This window comes from Galeopterus variegatus, unplaced genomic scaffold (genome assembly GCF_000696425.1).
Source record: "Galeopterus variegatus unplaced genomic scaffold, G_variegatus-3.0.2 Scaffold1795, whole genome shotgun sequence".
In the NCBI taxonomy this organism is placed as follows: domain Eukaryota; kingdom Metazoa; phylum Chordata; class Mammalia; order Dermoptera; family Cynocephalidae; genus Galeopterus; species Galeopterus variegatus.
In genome coordinates, this window is record NW_007727906.1 from 1 (window position 1) to 13731 (window position 13731).

Below are 13731 nucleotides of genomic sequence, written 5' to 3' on the forward strand. Positions count from 1 at the left end.
AGTTTTAACAAGTATCATATCAACAATTGCTAAAAACAGGCCACTTCTGGTGAATGTGCTCAGGGAGAACAATCATACCATCTGCTCCACACCCCATCTATCCCCCAATTTCCCAGCTATACTTCTTTTTTTTTTTTTCCTTTTTGTCTTTTTTCATGACCGGTAACGGGATCGCAACCCTCGGTGTCGCACCCGCACCGCGCTCAGCCAGTGAGCGGACCGGTCTCTGTATGGGATCCAAACCCTTGGCGGGAGCGCCGCCATGCTCCCAAGTGCCACACTCTACCGAGTGTGCCACCGGGCCGGCCCCCAGCTATACTTCTAATGTTTATGCACTAAAGTAAAGTGCTATCCTTCAGATGCAAAGATAGCAGTAAAGACTTACGTTTAAAACACATATTTTTAAAGCAAGCATTCCCCAATGCTCTCTACAGAAGATAATCTTTAAAAAAGGGGAGGGGAGACTATAGTACATAGCATTTCCAAACATTATGTTTCACAGTACAGACTTGCATATTAAAGGTCCTAAGATCTACAGTAAAGAAACCCATTTTAACAAACATTTCCCAAATTTAGATGACTGTATATAACTCCTTTCTCATAATGCATATAAACATCCTGTAGCACATATTTTGGGAAACACTGCAATAATATTTAAGGCCTTCAACAATTATTGATGGGAAAAACTACTCATCTCTCAGCTTTTCAAAGATGGATCATTCCAGATATAAAATCTGGCTGGCCGGTTAGCTCAATTGGGAGAGCGTGGCGCTGATAAATTTTTATTACTAATTAGTAAGAATAAATAGCATTATTGAGTGGGAGTTAGTATCACGAGCCCTAACAGCTGGAGAGAAGACTTTTTTTAAAATTATTTTTTTGAATTTGTAAATTAACAACTCATGAAGAAAAACAGGTCCATTGGATAATATTTATGAATCAAACAACCACAGAGGATAAAAATGAAAGCCGAAAAAGAAAAAGAAAAAGAATCTTCCAGTTTTTTGTGGATTGAATTGTGTCCCCCTAAAAGATATTTTGAAGTACTAACCCCAAGTACTTGTGAATATGACCTTATTTGCAAATAGATGTAATCAAGTTAAGATAAGGTCATACTGGATTAGGGTAGTTCTAAATCCAAAGACTGGTGTCTTTATAAGAACCCTATGTTAATACATAGACACAGAGAAATACAGAGGAGAACGTCACGTGAAGATGGGGAGTGATACATCTACAAACCAAGAAACACCAAGGACTGCCAGCAACCACCAGAAGCTAAAAGACAGACACGAAACAGATTTCTCCCTCAGAGTCTCCAGAAGGAACCACCTCTACTGAGACCTTGATTTTGGATCTCTGGCCTCCAGAACTATGAGAGAATACATTTATTTTGTTTCAAGCCACCCAGTTTATAGTACTTTATTACAGCAGCCCTAGGTAACTAATAAATGGTTCTTCATCATCAGAGATTTCAAACCAAACTCAAAAGACACCACTTCCCACTTACAGGTAAAGATGGCAGATTGAACACACACATCTATTTTCACTCCTTTCTGAAACGTAAAGAAAACAATAGAAAAGGGAATTTTTAAAAGCATAAACCCACAAGGATAAAGAATGAGAGGCAAAGATAATTGTTATAAAATTCTAAAAACTGAAAAGCAGGACTAGTAGAAAGGATCTAGGAGATCTGAAAAACTGAAGTATAAAGGGAAAGTGGGAAAGCCACGAAACAACCTGACTTAAACGACAAAATCCCCAAAGACTGAGGAATGGCAGTATTAGGAACCTCTGGAAATAGGGGTGAAGTGGGAGCTAAAATAAGGACAGTTGGTTGAAAAATGAATTTAAATAAATCTTTAGATTACCTCCTCAACTCAGCATTCTAGGGACCGGTCCTCCCTAACCTTGGTGCAGGGTAGAGGAGAAGTTAGTCTCTGAAAATGGTAGAAGTGTGGGTCTCTGTGGTGAGAATCAAAGTTGTACTAAAAACAAGCATATTACAGGAACATAAACACTGAATGCTGAGATACCCAACACACTTCTTTCCCCTCACTCCCAGAATGCTGGCAGTTTGGCTTTTACCCACCTGGTGGAAGACTGGAAGATCTGGCCATCCCAAGAAGAAAGACCTAAAGATACTGATATTGAAGAGAAGAGTGGTTTCCCCAACAAAATGCCCAATTAGATTCACCCTTCAATGATGCTAACAGTTTCAAATCAGCTTTGTGGCCTCTAACTCTTCAAAATAAGCAGACAACCAAGAATTTTAAGATAGCTGAAGAAATCTTCTAACACAAAAAACAGAAACCAGACTGAGTAGTAGCAATATAAAGGAAACTGGATCTAGGTAGATAAATCAAAACTTAAAAAAAAAATCTTTATATACTCAGAGAGATAAAAGAAGATATTGTAACCATGAAACAAATGTAGGATGCTACAAAATGGCAGCATAAGAAAGGGAGGAAAGAACTCTTGGAAATAAAAACTGTGGTAGCAGAAATGAGAACACCTATCGAAAGATTGGAGGAAAAACATGAGGAAATTGTTTAGAAAGTAGAAGAGATGAAAAATAGAAAAGATTATTTTTTTAAAAAAAGGTGGGGAGGGGGGTGCAGGCTGGTTAGCTCACTTGGTTAGAGCAATGTAGTAACACCAGGGTTGAGTTCAGATCCCCATACTGGCCAGCCACAAAAAAAAAAAAAAAAGGACCAGTCAGTCTAGGAAGTACAGTATCTAAATAATAGAAGTTTCAGAAAGAGCGAGCATTCAAGGGAAAATTCCCGAGAACCAAAGGACATAAGTTTCTAGAAAAGGCCCATTGAGGATGAAAACAGACCCGCACCAAGGCACATCATTGTGAATTTTCAGAACAATGAGGACTGCAACAGAGACTGCTGGTGCTCACAAATATCCTGTTCTCTTCTTCTGAGCACACCATTAGATTACTTTTTTCAGTCTCCCTTGCAACTGTAGGGCAATTGTGACAATAAGACTAAGTCCCAGCAAATGGAATGAAAGCAGAAGTAATATACATAATTCCCAAGCCTACTCCATAAAATTCTTCCATTTATGAGCTTTGGTCCCTTTCCCCACCTGTAGCTGAATGGAGAGAGGTTAGAACACCTACAGGAGTACGGAACCACAAGACAGAAACAGCCTGGATCCTGCATGAAACAAAATACTCCCCCACACACACACATTTTGTATGAAGCCACTGATATTTCAGGATGTATCTATTATAACACTTAGCATTATTTACTATAACCCATACAAGGATAAAGAGGAGATCCTATAAGCTTACAGAGAGGAAAAGAAAAAAGAAAAATAGGTCACATACAGAGTAATCAGAAAGACATTGAGATCCTATAAGCTTACAGAGAGGAAAAGAAAAAAGAAAAATAGGTCACATACAGAGTAATTAGAAAGAATTTTCAATAGCAATACCTGAAGCTGGAAGACAACATTGCAGTATCATCAAAATTCTGAAGGGAAATGAATTCCAACCTAGAATCCCATACTCAGCCAAACTAACGATCAGGTATAAGTGTAGACATTTTTAAGCTTTCGAGAAATTTACTTCCCAAACACTCTTTTTCAAGAAGCTACTCGACCCTGAGATTCATCAAAACAAGGAGTAAGCCAAGAAAAAGAAGGTATCAGGATTCAGGAAACACAAAACCCAACACAAGAAAAACTAAAGAAATACTCTATATAATGATGAAAGGAGGATCCCAAGATGATAGCTGTGCACCAGATATAGAAGGCATCGAGTCAAGATTAGAGCAGGTGAGAAAATTCTGGGGAAGAGTTTTTCGGGAGGATAAAATTGATAGATTATCTGATGTGTTGGAATATACTGAGTAGACTTAGACAAGTGCTGGAAGTTTGGGGGTTGACTAGATGATGAAAACATACAAAATAAAATAATTAACCATACAGCTAGATAGAAAGAATAATATCTAATGTTCTACAGCACTGTAGGGTGACTATAATTAACAACAAATTACTGTATGGTTTCAATTAGCTAGAAAACAGGATTTTGAATGTTCCCAATACAAAGAAATGATCAATGTTTGAGATAATGGAAAAAAAAATCAGGGTTTCAGGGGAGGAGGGAGGAAGAGGACAGATGAATAGGTGCTTCACAGAGGATTTTTAGGGCAGCAAAACTATTCTGTGTGACACTATAATGGTGACTACATGATACTATACATTTGGCAAAACCCACAGAACTGTACAACATAAAGAGGGAACCCTAATGTAAAATTAATATTAATATATCAATATTGGTTCATAATCATAACAAATGTACCACATTAATGTAACATGTTAATAACAGGAGATGGGCCGGCCCGGTGGCACACTCGGTAGGGTGTGGTGCTTGGGAGTGCAGCGGCGCTCCCGCCAGGGTTTGGATCCCATATAGAGACCGGTCCGCTCACTGGTTGAGCGCGGTGCGGGCGCGACACCAAGGGTTGCGATCCCATTGCCGGTCACGAAAAAAGACAAAAAGGAAAAATAAATAAATAAATAACAGGAGAAACTGTGTATGTGTGTGTGTGGGGGGTGGGGGTGGCATGGGAACTACCTGGATTTTCTGCTCAATTTCTCTGTAAACCTAAAACTGCTATAAAGTCTATTTAAAAAAAACAATTGTTAACCAAAGAGAAAATATAAAGAAATCATAGTTTTCTATATGGTTAAACTGTGAATAGCATTTTATGACCACAATAATTAGTAAATATTGGTCTATATTTTTGGTGGGAAAATTGTAACTACATTAGAAGACAGACACATGATAGAATTGAAGATATTGAAAGACAGCTGTCATCCTTTATAGTGGAATCAAGGTATAATTGATTCCACTATAAAGGATGCCACCAAATCAATCCTGCCACAGTTTATTAGATTAGAATCACTGTACAAGCTAATACAATCATATACAGAACAATCATCACCTAGCAAAACAGCTAAGTATTTCTTTCATGAGTGATGGGAACTCCCTGCCCAGTCAGAGTAGAGCACCTACCTGCAGAGTAACAGGCAAACCAACCTGGCATACCTCTCTTGAGATGTTTAATATTAAGTACACGAAAAGAAGACAAGTCATTTCAGCTCAAATGTGCAAATGTCATATAGAGCCTAGTGTACTATCAGATTTCAACTGGATCCCCAAATGAGTCCTTTAATGTTGATGGGACAACTTCATTCCAAAGTATCCTTCAATAAACCCACACACGAAATGTGCAAATGTCATATAGAGCCTAGTGTACTATCAGATTTCAACTGGATCCCCAAATGACTCCTTTAATGTTGATGGGACAACTTCATTCCAAAGTATCCTTCAATAAACCCACACACGCCAAAAAAGCAAACAAAAAAACTGGCACTTCACAAGTTCAAGGGAATTAGTTGTTTCAGAGCCACTCAACGCATCAGCTTTCTCTCAAGAGAATAGGCAAAAATAATGAAAGAGTAAGAGCCCAGTGGAAGAGTTATTTTCAAACTGACTGCAGGTCAGGATTATCAAAGTATACATCACTCATCATTTTACTTATTTCCCTTTCCTTTATGTTTTTGGCTCTCTTGCTATTGCCAAAGTCTGGAAATAAAAGAAAAAGTAGGTAAACGCAATGTATTATAATTTTGCTATGAAAGAATAGGCTAAAATCAAAAGCAAACAAAATAAAAACAAGAAAACAAAAAAAGAAGAGCAAAAGTGACATTGTTTCTGAACAATTTTAAGCCAGTAAAATAATCCTGTGATAAGTCATTCTACTTGCCTTTCCTGTATGACATATTTGTAAATCTATCACCAGATACTTATTACATAATTGTTTTGAAACTATGGAACAATTCTGGAATAACGTAAAAGATTATAACTGATTGAAATTTTTAAATAAACTATGACATAAAGCATGACAAAACAAAGATAGAAAATCAGTAATTTTTCTTCCTTTACTTACTAGTTGTTACACAATGAAGAGCATTTGCCTGGTGCTTAGAATTTAATGCTTCTATGGAAATCACTAGCTTCCCTTCTAGCAATGCTCCCTTTGATACTCCTGCTTGACACTTCCAGTGAATTATTAAATATCTCAAAATCTGAAAAGGGCACAATTCGAAAAAACACAATCTTCTTTAGAATTCATGTTAATAAAAAATTTGTATGATACAGTTAAATTAATAACTCTGATTTCCCCCAGAATTGTATTCTTGCTTGTAAAGTGTCAGATTTACATTTGTTGAGAGCACAGCATTGTGTCTAAACAGAATAGCTAGACGAGTGACATAAGAAAGGAAAAAGTGAAATTCAACACAATGCCCAACAAGACAGGAAACTGAGATAATAAATTGCTTTATTAAGAAGATAAGTTCATGTGGAAATAATAATTAGGGAAAAATTAAGTGGGAGTTTGTTTTTCTTGTTTCCTTTTTGCTCCCCAAATAAAAGCCAACATGAAGACTATGAATGAGTGACATCTGGTTATGAATTATCTTTACCTTTCATTAAATCATGGTCAAAATACTATTTAAGTGTGCTCGAGGCAAATGCCTGGGTTTGACTCCCTGAAATGTCAAGTTTAAGCATGTGATCTTGGGCAATTTTCTTAACCTCTCTGTTCCTCAGATTCCTCATCTCTAAAAATGGGGATAAACCTACCACAGAGGGCTGCTGCTGAAAATAAACAAATATGTGTACAAAATGCTTAACATAGTGCCTGGCATACAGTAAATGCTTAATAGATATTACCTATTATTTCTAATAAGGTCATCTGCAGTAAAGACTACACGAAATATTTTTAAGTTGAACACGGGTCTGAGTTGTCTGGATAAAACTTTCAATCTTGATGACACAAATTTAAAATAAAATATATTTAATTTCTATTATTATTTATGAAAGTAGACTCTCACTTCTATACTAAGGCACCACCGGGAAAACTATTACTCCCTTACCTTAAAGGCAGGGAGACTTCAGTAAGAGTACTTGGCGACTAAGATCCTAATTTGTACCAGAGTTTATAACAACGGTTTCCAGACATTTCTAACACTTGCCTTCGTACATCTTGACTTCCTGTGCTCCCTCTGTTAAGATTTCCCCCCAGTGTCTTTATCTACATTGAAGGAGCAGTTGGGAAAAGAACGCTGGCCTGTGACAGTCAGAGCCCCGCTTCTATCATCTCTAAAATCTAATCCTCCAACTTTCTTTGATGATAACAAAGAAGGCGGGAAGACTGGGCACACTGGAAGGTGCCCTGGGAGCCTGTGATTCTATTTCATCTGCCCAGTTTCCCGTACAAGGCCAGCAGATAAGTGTCCAATTAGGTAATGGCTGGGAGAGTCCACAAAGGAGCTGACATCGTGGTGGGGCCGGCGCCAGGAGTTCGTGTCACCTTCCAGGACAGAACATCTCTAGTCACAGGTGTGGTAAGAGGTGGGCGAGGCCTCCGAGCCTCACCCTTTCATCAGCCAGCTGCTCCTGGACCCAGGAATCTGCACCACACCTCGGCTGACCCGGAGGCCTCGAACAACTCTCCCTCGCTCCATTCTGTGCTGATTGGTCCCCTCGTCCCCTCCCAGCACGCGGTGAGAAGGAAACGCGGGAATCAATTCCTGCCACCTCCAAAGCTAGCACCTGGTTTTGACCCTGGGTGTCCGCTGAGGTTTGGACAACATCGCAGCTTTCTGGGCCTCGGGGTTCCCCGCTGAAAAGTGGGGGTGGCATTATCGCCTCACAGGTGGGCACCATTCCCCTCAACTGAGCAGCTGCTCCTCACAGAGTACCCCGCGAGCATGACTGCCCGCTGCTCCCAGGCCCCGGGGACCGTCTGCTCCTCACAGCCCATGGGAAGAGGACTGGTTTTCACCCTTTCAGAACATTCTCGAACCTTCCTCCTCCACCTCAAGCAACGTCAGACCCCTCAGCCCAAACTTCGCGGTCTCCTCACAAAGCCCTTCTCCTCAGAAAAGTGGCCTTCTCTGCTTTTTCTCCCTGCCCGGCATCACCTCGCAGACAGCCACGACCGTCCCCTCCATTCCGCGTGGGGAGCGGCAACGACGCCCCGCCAGCGGCAGCGGCCCCTCCTAAGCCCCGGCTTCGACCCGCGCCGCACCCACGCCCGGCCGCGCGACCTCGTTTCAACACCAGGTAGAGGCAGGGGAGGCCTAACAAAGGTAGCCAGGGACACAGCTGCCCTCCCTACTGGTTGTAGGCAGAAGTGAGGCCGCAGCCGAGAGCAGGCCGGTGCCGCTGGGGCACGTGGGCGGACGGGTGGGCGGGCTGCCGCGGTGGGAGAGCCCGCGGGCGGCGGCCAGGGCTGGAGGCGAGCGGGAATGAGGCCAGACCGCGACTCCTCCCTCATCCCGAAGAGACTTTCCCACGGTCCCGTCGAGATGCGGCCCTTAGCCCTTTCCAGAGCGCTTCGACCGCACTCGGGGCTGTCCGGGGCCCTTCCCTCAGCTGGGAAAAGCTGCCGGCTCCGGGAGCGGGATTCGCAAGCAGGTTCTTGGCCCCTAAAACCAGCCTCACCTTCTGCGGGGGCTGCCCCGAGTGCCCCAAGCCAACCACCGATTCCCAGATTTAGCAAAGAAAAATATCCAGACGGCCAATGAAAATTGAATTTCAAATAAACGACTTTGTTTTTGTTTTTTAAGTATATCTCATGCAATATTTGGAACATAAAGTATTCGTTAATCTGAAATTCAAAACTGGGCGCCCTGCATCTTATCTGGCATCTCCCCATCCTAATCCAGGGGGCCCAGCCTGTCCCCCATCCTCTGTTCCCAGGCGGGACCTGAAAGCCTCCACTGCCCAGTTCAGGCCCCTCCCCACCAAAAGTGCCAAGGGTAGGAGCTGGCTTTCCTTAGCTCCAGCTAACAAGAGAAGTTCTGGGGTTTTCCAAGAGCATTTCCACCTGGAAGGAAGGTAGTCCTGCAGCCTCCAGCGGCTCTGGCAGGTTCTGGAAGGGTATGGTGAGGGGGGCTTGAGCCCATAATTGCTGATGATCTGGCAGCTGGGTCTTCAGGCAGCCAAAGGAAAACGCTGGTGGGAAAGATTCCTGCCTGGCAAAGAGTTGCCCAAGGAGAAAAGTGGGACGGGGTGTTGGCTGCTTTCCTTCGGGGAAAATTCTTCCACCCTAGCTCCAAGAAGCCAGGATTGGACCAAACAGGCTGGGGAGCTGGCAGAGTGCCTGCCCGGTGCACAACCTTGGTGCTACTCCAAAGATCATGTCTATTGAGACGTGAATCATACCCTTCCAGAGTCTGCTCAGCGCTGTTGCTCCCCTGGCTCAAAGGTAGATCTACTGGAGAAAGTAGCTTTTATTTCTGGAAAATTTATCATAACCATCAGACAGCTTTCATTTGGGGACTCACTGGAGTCTTCCTCCCCCTTTTTACTTCTCTCTCTCTAGGGTGTCCCCTTTAGGAAGAGGAGTTGGCAAGGGGAAGGGAGCTAACACTATTGAACGGCTGCTTCTTAATGGACACAACTGGCTCTTTACAGGAAGAGTCTCGACCATCTAGTGAGATAATTGTTATTTTTGTTATTTGATGGGTGAGAAACCAAGGCACTGAGGATGGCTTTTTATTTTTTTATCTTATTTATTTATTTATTTTAAAAGATGACCTGTAAGGGGATCTTAACACCTTGACTTGGTGTTGTCAGCACCACGCTCAGCCAGTGAGCTAACCGGCCATCCCTATATGGTATCTGAACCTGTGGCCTTGGTGTTATCAGCACCACACTCTCCCGAGTGAGCCACGGGCCGGCCCGAAGATGGCTTTTTAAAATAGTTCCCATTGAGAGTGTTGGCTCAGCAGAAAATGCTCCACCTTGAGAATGACATTGGGAATGAAAGGTGGAGGAACAGTTGCCAATGGCAAAGGACTTCAGGTGAGTTGGTCGTCCTGGCTTCCAGCCCTCGTCCAGGGAATGAGCTTCAGGGATGAAGGTTCAGTGGAACACCCAACACCATGTAGAGGCAGGGGAGGCCTAACAAAGGTAGCCAGGGACACAGCTGCCCTCCCTACTGGTTGTAGGCAGAAGTGAGGAAGGAAGTCTTTGATCTGAGGGCCCGCCATCAGGACTTTCCCAGCATAAATACACTTGCAGTCAGGCAGGGCTTGATGCAGGTTTGAAATTTGGTGAGCATGGACTCTGCTAAGCACTTTTCACTTTTTCTTATTTATCGTAAGTAATCCTCCCAACCCTGTAAGGGAGGTGTTGTTATCTTCATTTTATAAATGATGAAAATGAAGGTCCATGAAGAGGTCGTATAACAGTTTGTAAATGTCAGAGCCAGAATCTGAAACAAAAACCTCTTAATCTCTCTTTCCACTCCCCCACAGCGACCCAGTGCATCTCCCACCTGGATGTGACCTGCTTAGCTGCCTGGGAGTTCTGTAGTATGGGAACATTAACATCCCCACACACTCCAGCCCCTCTGTGCAAAAGCCAAGGAGCCAATGAGCTTGGTTGGATATCCTCATCTCCCACAAAATAAGACTTGAATGAGCTACAGCTCCCAGTCCTTCTCTCACCTATCAGTGTGTACCCCCATCCTGTTTGCAGTCTAGTAACTAACATGCTGTTGGACTCCACATTATTAGAACTTTTTACGTAGACCCCACTCAGAGCAATAGAATGTTAGAACAAGAAGGGACTGTAGAGGTCATCGGTTATCTTCAATACATGATGAAATTTGAGGCCCAAAGAAATAAAATTACATGCCCAAGGTTAAGGTCACTTTAGTCCAACAGGTCAACCAACCTTTGGATATGGCTCCTTTCAGACCTAGCCTTCAGGGTCTTATTAGCACTGTGTTCAGGGGGCCAGTTCTCCCCAGTCATTAGGCTGGGTGACATACTGATTCTGCTTCCATTCCTCCACCAACCTCAGGATTTGAATTACTGTTTCATGTCCACTTCAGACATCCTGTTTATTCCGAGAAGAAATCCCTTATCTGGCCAGAAGAGACCCTACCTGATGAGCCACAGATTGATTCTGACCCAAACCCAAGAGTTTCAGTGGAACCAGAACATTCTAGGGAGTGCTGTCAGATGAACAGTGACATCTTAGGGACTATTAGGTTGTCTTTCTCTTTTGCATGTGACCTTTCTGTGTCTATCATTCCTAGACACTTCTTAGGTCCTACCTTTTTCTTAGGCTCCCTCAGAGCATTCAAACACCCTGAAGAGGTTGACACAAGGAACTTAGGTGGAAAATATCCCTGAGGTTCCCTTTATCAGGCAGATGCAAAACAAAGTCCATTTGAGGAATTTTTCCCCTGGGAAAGAATTGAGCAACTGCTAAGAGAGGTTCTTTCAGGTACAGACAATTGGAAAGGGTTAACTGCTTTTCTTGGGTCCTGAGCGAAGTCTGCCCCCCACCAGCTACCATAACCGGGTTTCCTGAAATGGAGCAGGTCCCTGGTGCCTCTCCACTAATCACATCCTTGGAAATGGGGCCATGAAGCTCAGATTAGCTCATCCCTGCACCTTCTTGAGGCCTTCTCCACCTGGAGCACAGAATCTGGGGCAGCTTCACCACTCACCTCCCTCTGCTTCCCATCAGGGGTCAGACAGGGATATATCCCCACAGAGGAATGTTAGGTTATGGGTCAGTAGAGGCCATAGGTGTGCTGACTTTTGTGCCAATTCTTGGACTACAGCATTTGTTGTTCCTCGTTCTAAGGCTTATGGGCAAAGGAAAGATTCTCTCTTTAGGACAATACCAAAGTTTGTAGACCTGGAGTATTTTCTTCTTTGCCCCTATTCCCTATGTTTTCTTCTTCTCCTTAGAATGGCTGACTGTGACACTGGGTAGCTTCCTGTTTTTCCTGAGTCACCCTTTGCACAGTCTCTGATTTCTCATCCACCAGTAGCAGGTGCTGGGCCAACCCAGGAGATTTGGTTTCTTTCCTGTTAGTGTCCAATTTCTCTTCTGCCTAGATAACCAGTAAAATCTATATTACAAGGTGGTTCTGCCCTCTGTAATTGGCTTTTTCCCTTCTCTATAAGTAGGGCTGGATTTGTCCTGCCAGCTGATGTCCACTGGAAAGGAAGTATTCTTTGTAGCCTAGAGGCCTTGGGAATGGAAACTGCAGTGTAATCTGGTCACATATGGCCAAGTAAACTTATTGATCCAAAGGCCAGATGATCAACTTTATTTGAAAGACAAGTAGGCTAATTGGGACAAAGACTTTTCTTTCAGTCGGGGGCCCCATTAAAGAGAGCATTGGGGGCCAACCTGTGGATCACTCGGGAGAGTGTGGTGCTGATAACACCAATGCCACGGATTCGGATCCCATATAGGGATGGCCAGTTAGCTCATTGGGTGAGCGTGGTGCTGACAACACCAAGTCAAGGGTTAAGATCCCCTTACTGGTCATTTTTAAAAAAAAAAAAAAAAAAAAAGAGGACGTTGTCTCCTCATATTCAGTCTTGGTTTAGTCTTTGTTTTTTTTGTTTTTGTTTTTTGTTTTTAAAGAGACGGGGTCTTGCTGTGTGACCCAGGCTTGAGTGCAGTGGCTATTCACAGGCACAATCCCACTACTAATCAGCACAGGAATTTTGACCTGCTCTGTTTCTGACCTGGGCCAGTTCACCCCTCCTTAGGGGTCCCCACTGCCCGAAGGTCACCATATTGTTGCCAAACTTAATGCAGACACCTGATTGGCATAGTGCAGTATTGCCCAGAACTCCTGGGCTCAAGCAATCCTCCAGCCTCAGCCTCCCGAGTAGCTGGGACTACAGGTGCGTGCCGCCACGCCTGGCTTGGTTCAGCCTTTCCATGATTACAGTACTCCGAAGCACTTTACCAGGAATGCTGCTGTACACAGTCTTTAAAGCTAGTCATCTGGATCCTTAGTTGAGCTGATTTTTCATTAATCTCTAAAGGTGACTTGATTTTTCTGTTCTAGCTTTAAGGCCACTTGTACCTTCTGTTTCCCCAACTTTCATTCTCACAGTTGAAAAGAGGCCATGGGACCAAAGGTCTAAAAGGGTCGAGATATCTGAATTCTTTTCCTATTCTACCATTTACTTTAGGTGTTATGTTCTAGTTTTCCACAACTAAAATAGGAAAATTCTCCCAGGAATATAGTTAAAATAACATCTATGAAACAATTTGAGGGTTTTAGAATCTTAAAATTAGAAGAAATCTTAGAGGTCATTTAATCCAGTCTTTCTCAGCCAGAGAAGCAATATTTTTTCAAATTCATTTCTTTTATGCCCACCCCTCCTCCTGAATAGCCTCTCTCTGCCTCTTTTCTCAACCTCTTCCTGGTATCCAAGGTGGAGAATAGATCCAGTTTGCATAGTATATTTATTGTATTTAGGGTTGGGAAATACTGACCTACTCCACCACTCTATTTCATGCAGTAGTCATTCCAGCAATTATGACAAGTTGATTTCTAGCTTTTACTTGAATACCTCGTGTTGGGAATTTTGCCACCTCAGAGGCGACCCATTCCAGCTTTGGACAGCAGTGTTTTCTTCATTATATCGAGCTACAATCTCCCCGCTCTCACCACCCTGTGTCTCCTTCCCATTGGTCCCAAATCTTCCATTTGAAACCACAGAGAACCCATCTAATCCCTTTATAAAGGGGCATGGAGAATACCCAGGATTGTTATTGTTAACTTGTCACAGTGGTTCAGACCTGGCCTGAATGATTGTATTACAGATGTCATGTGCTTTGTACACTAGCTATGTTCATAACCCATT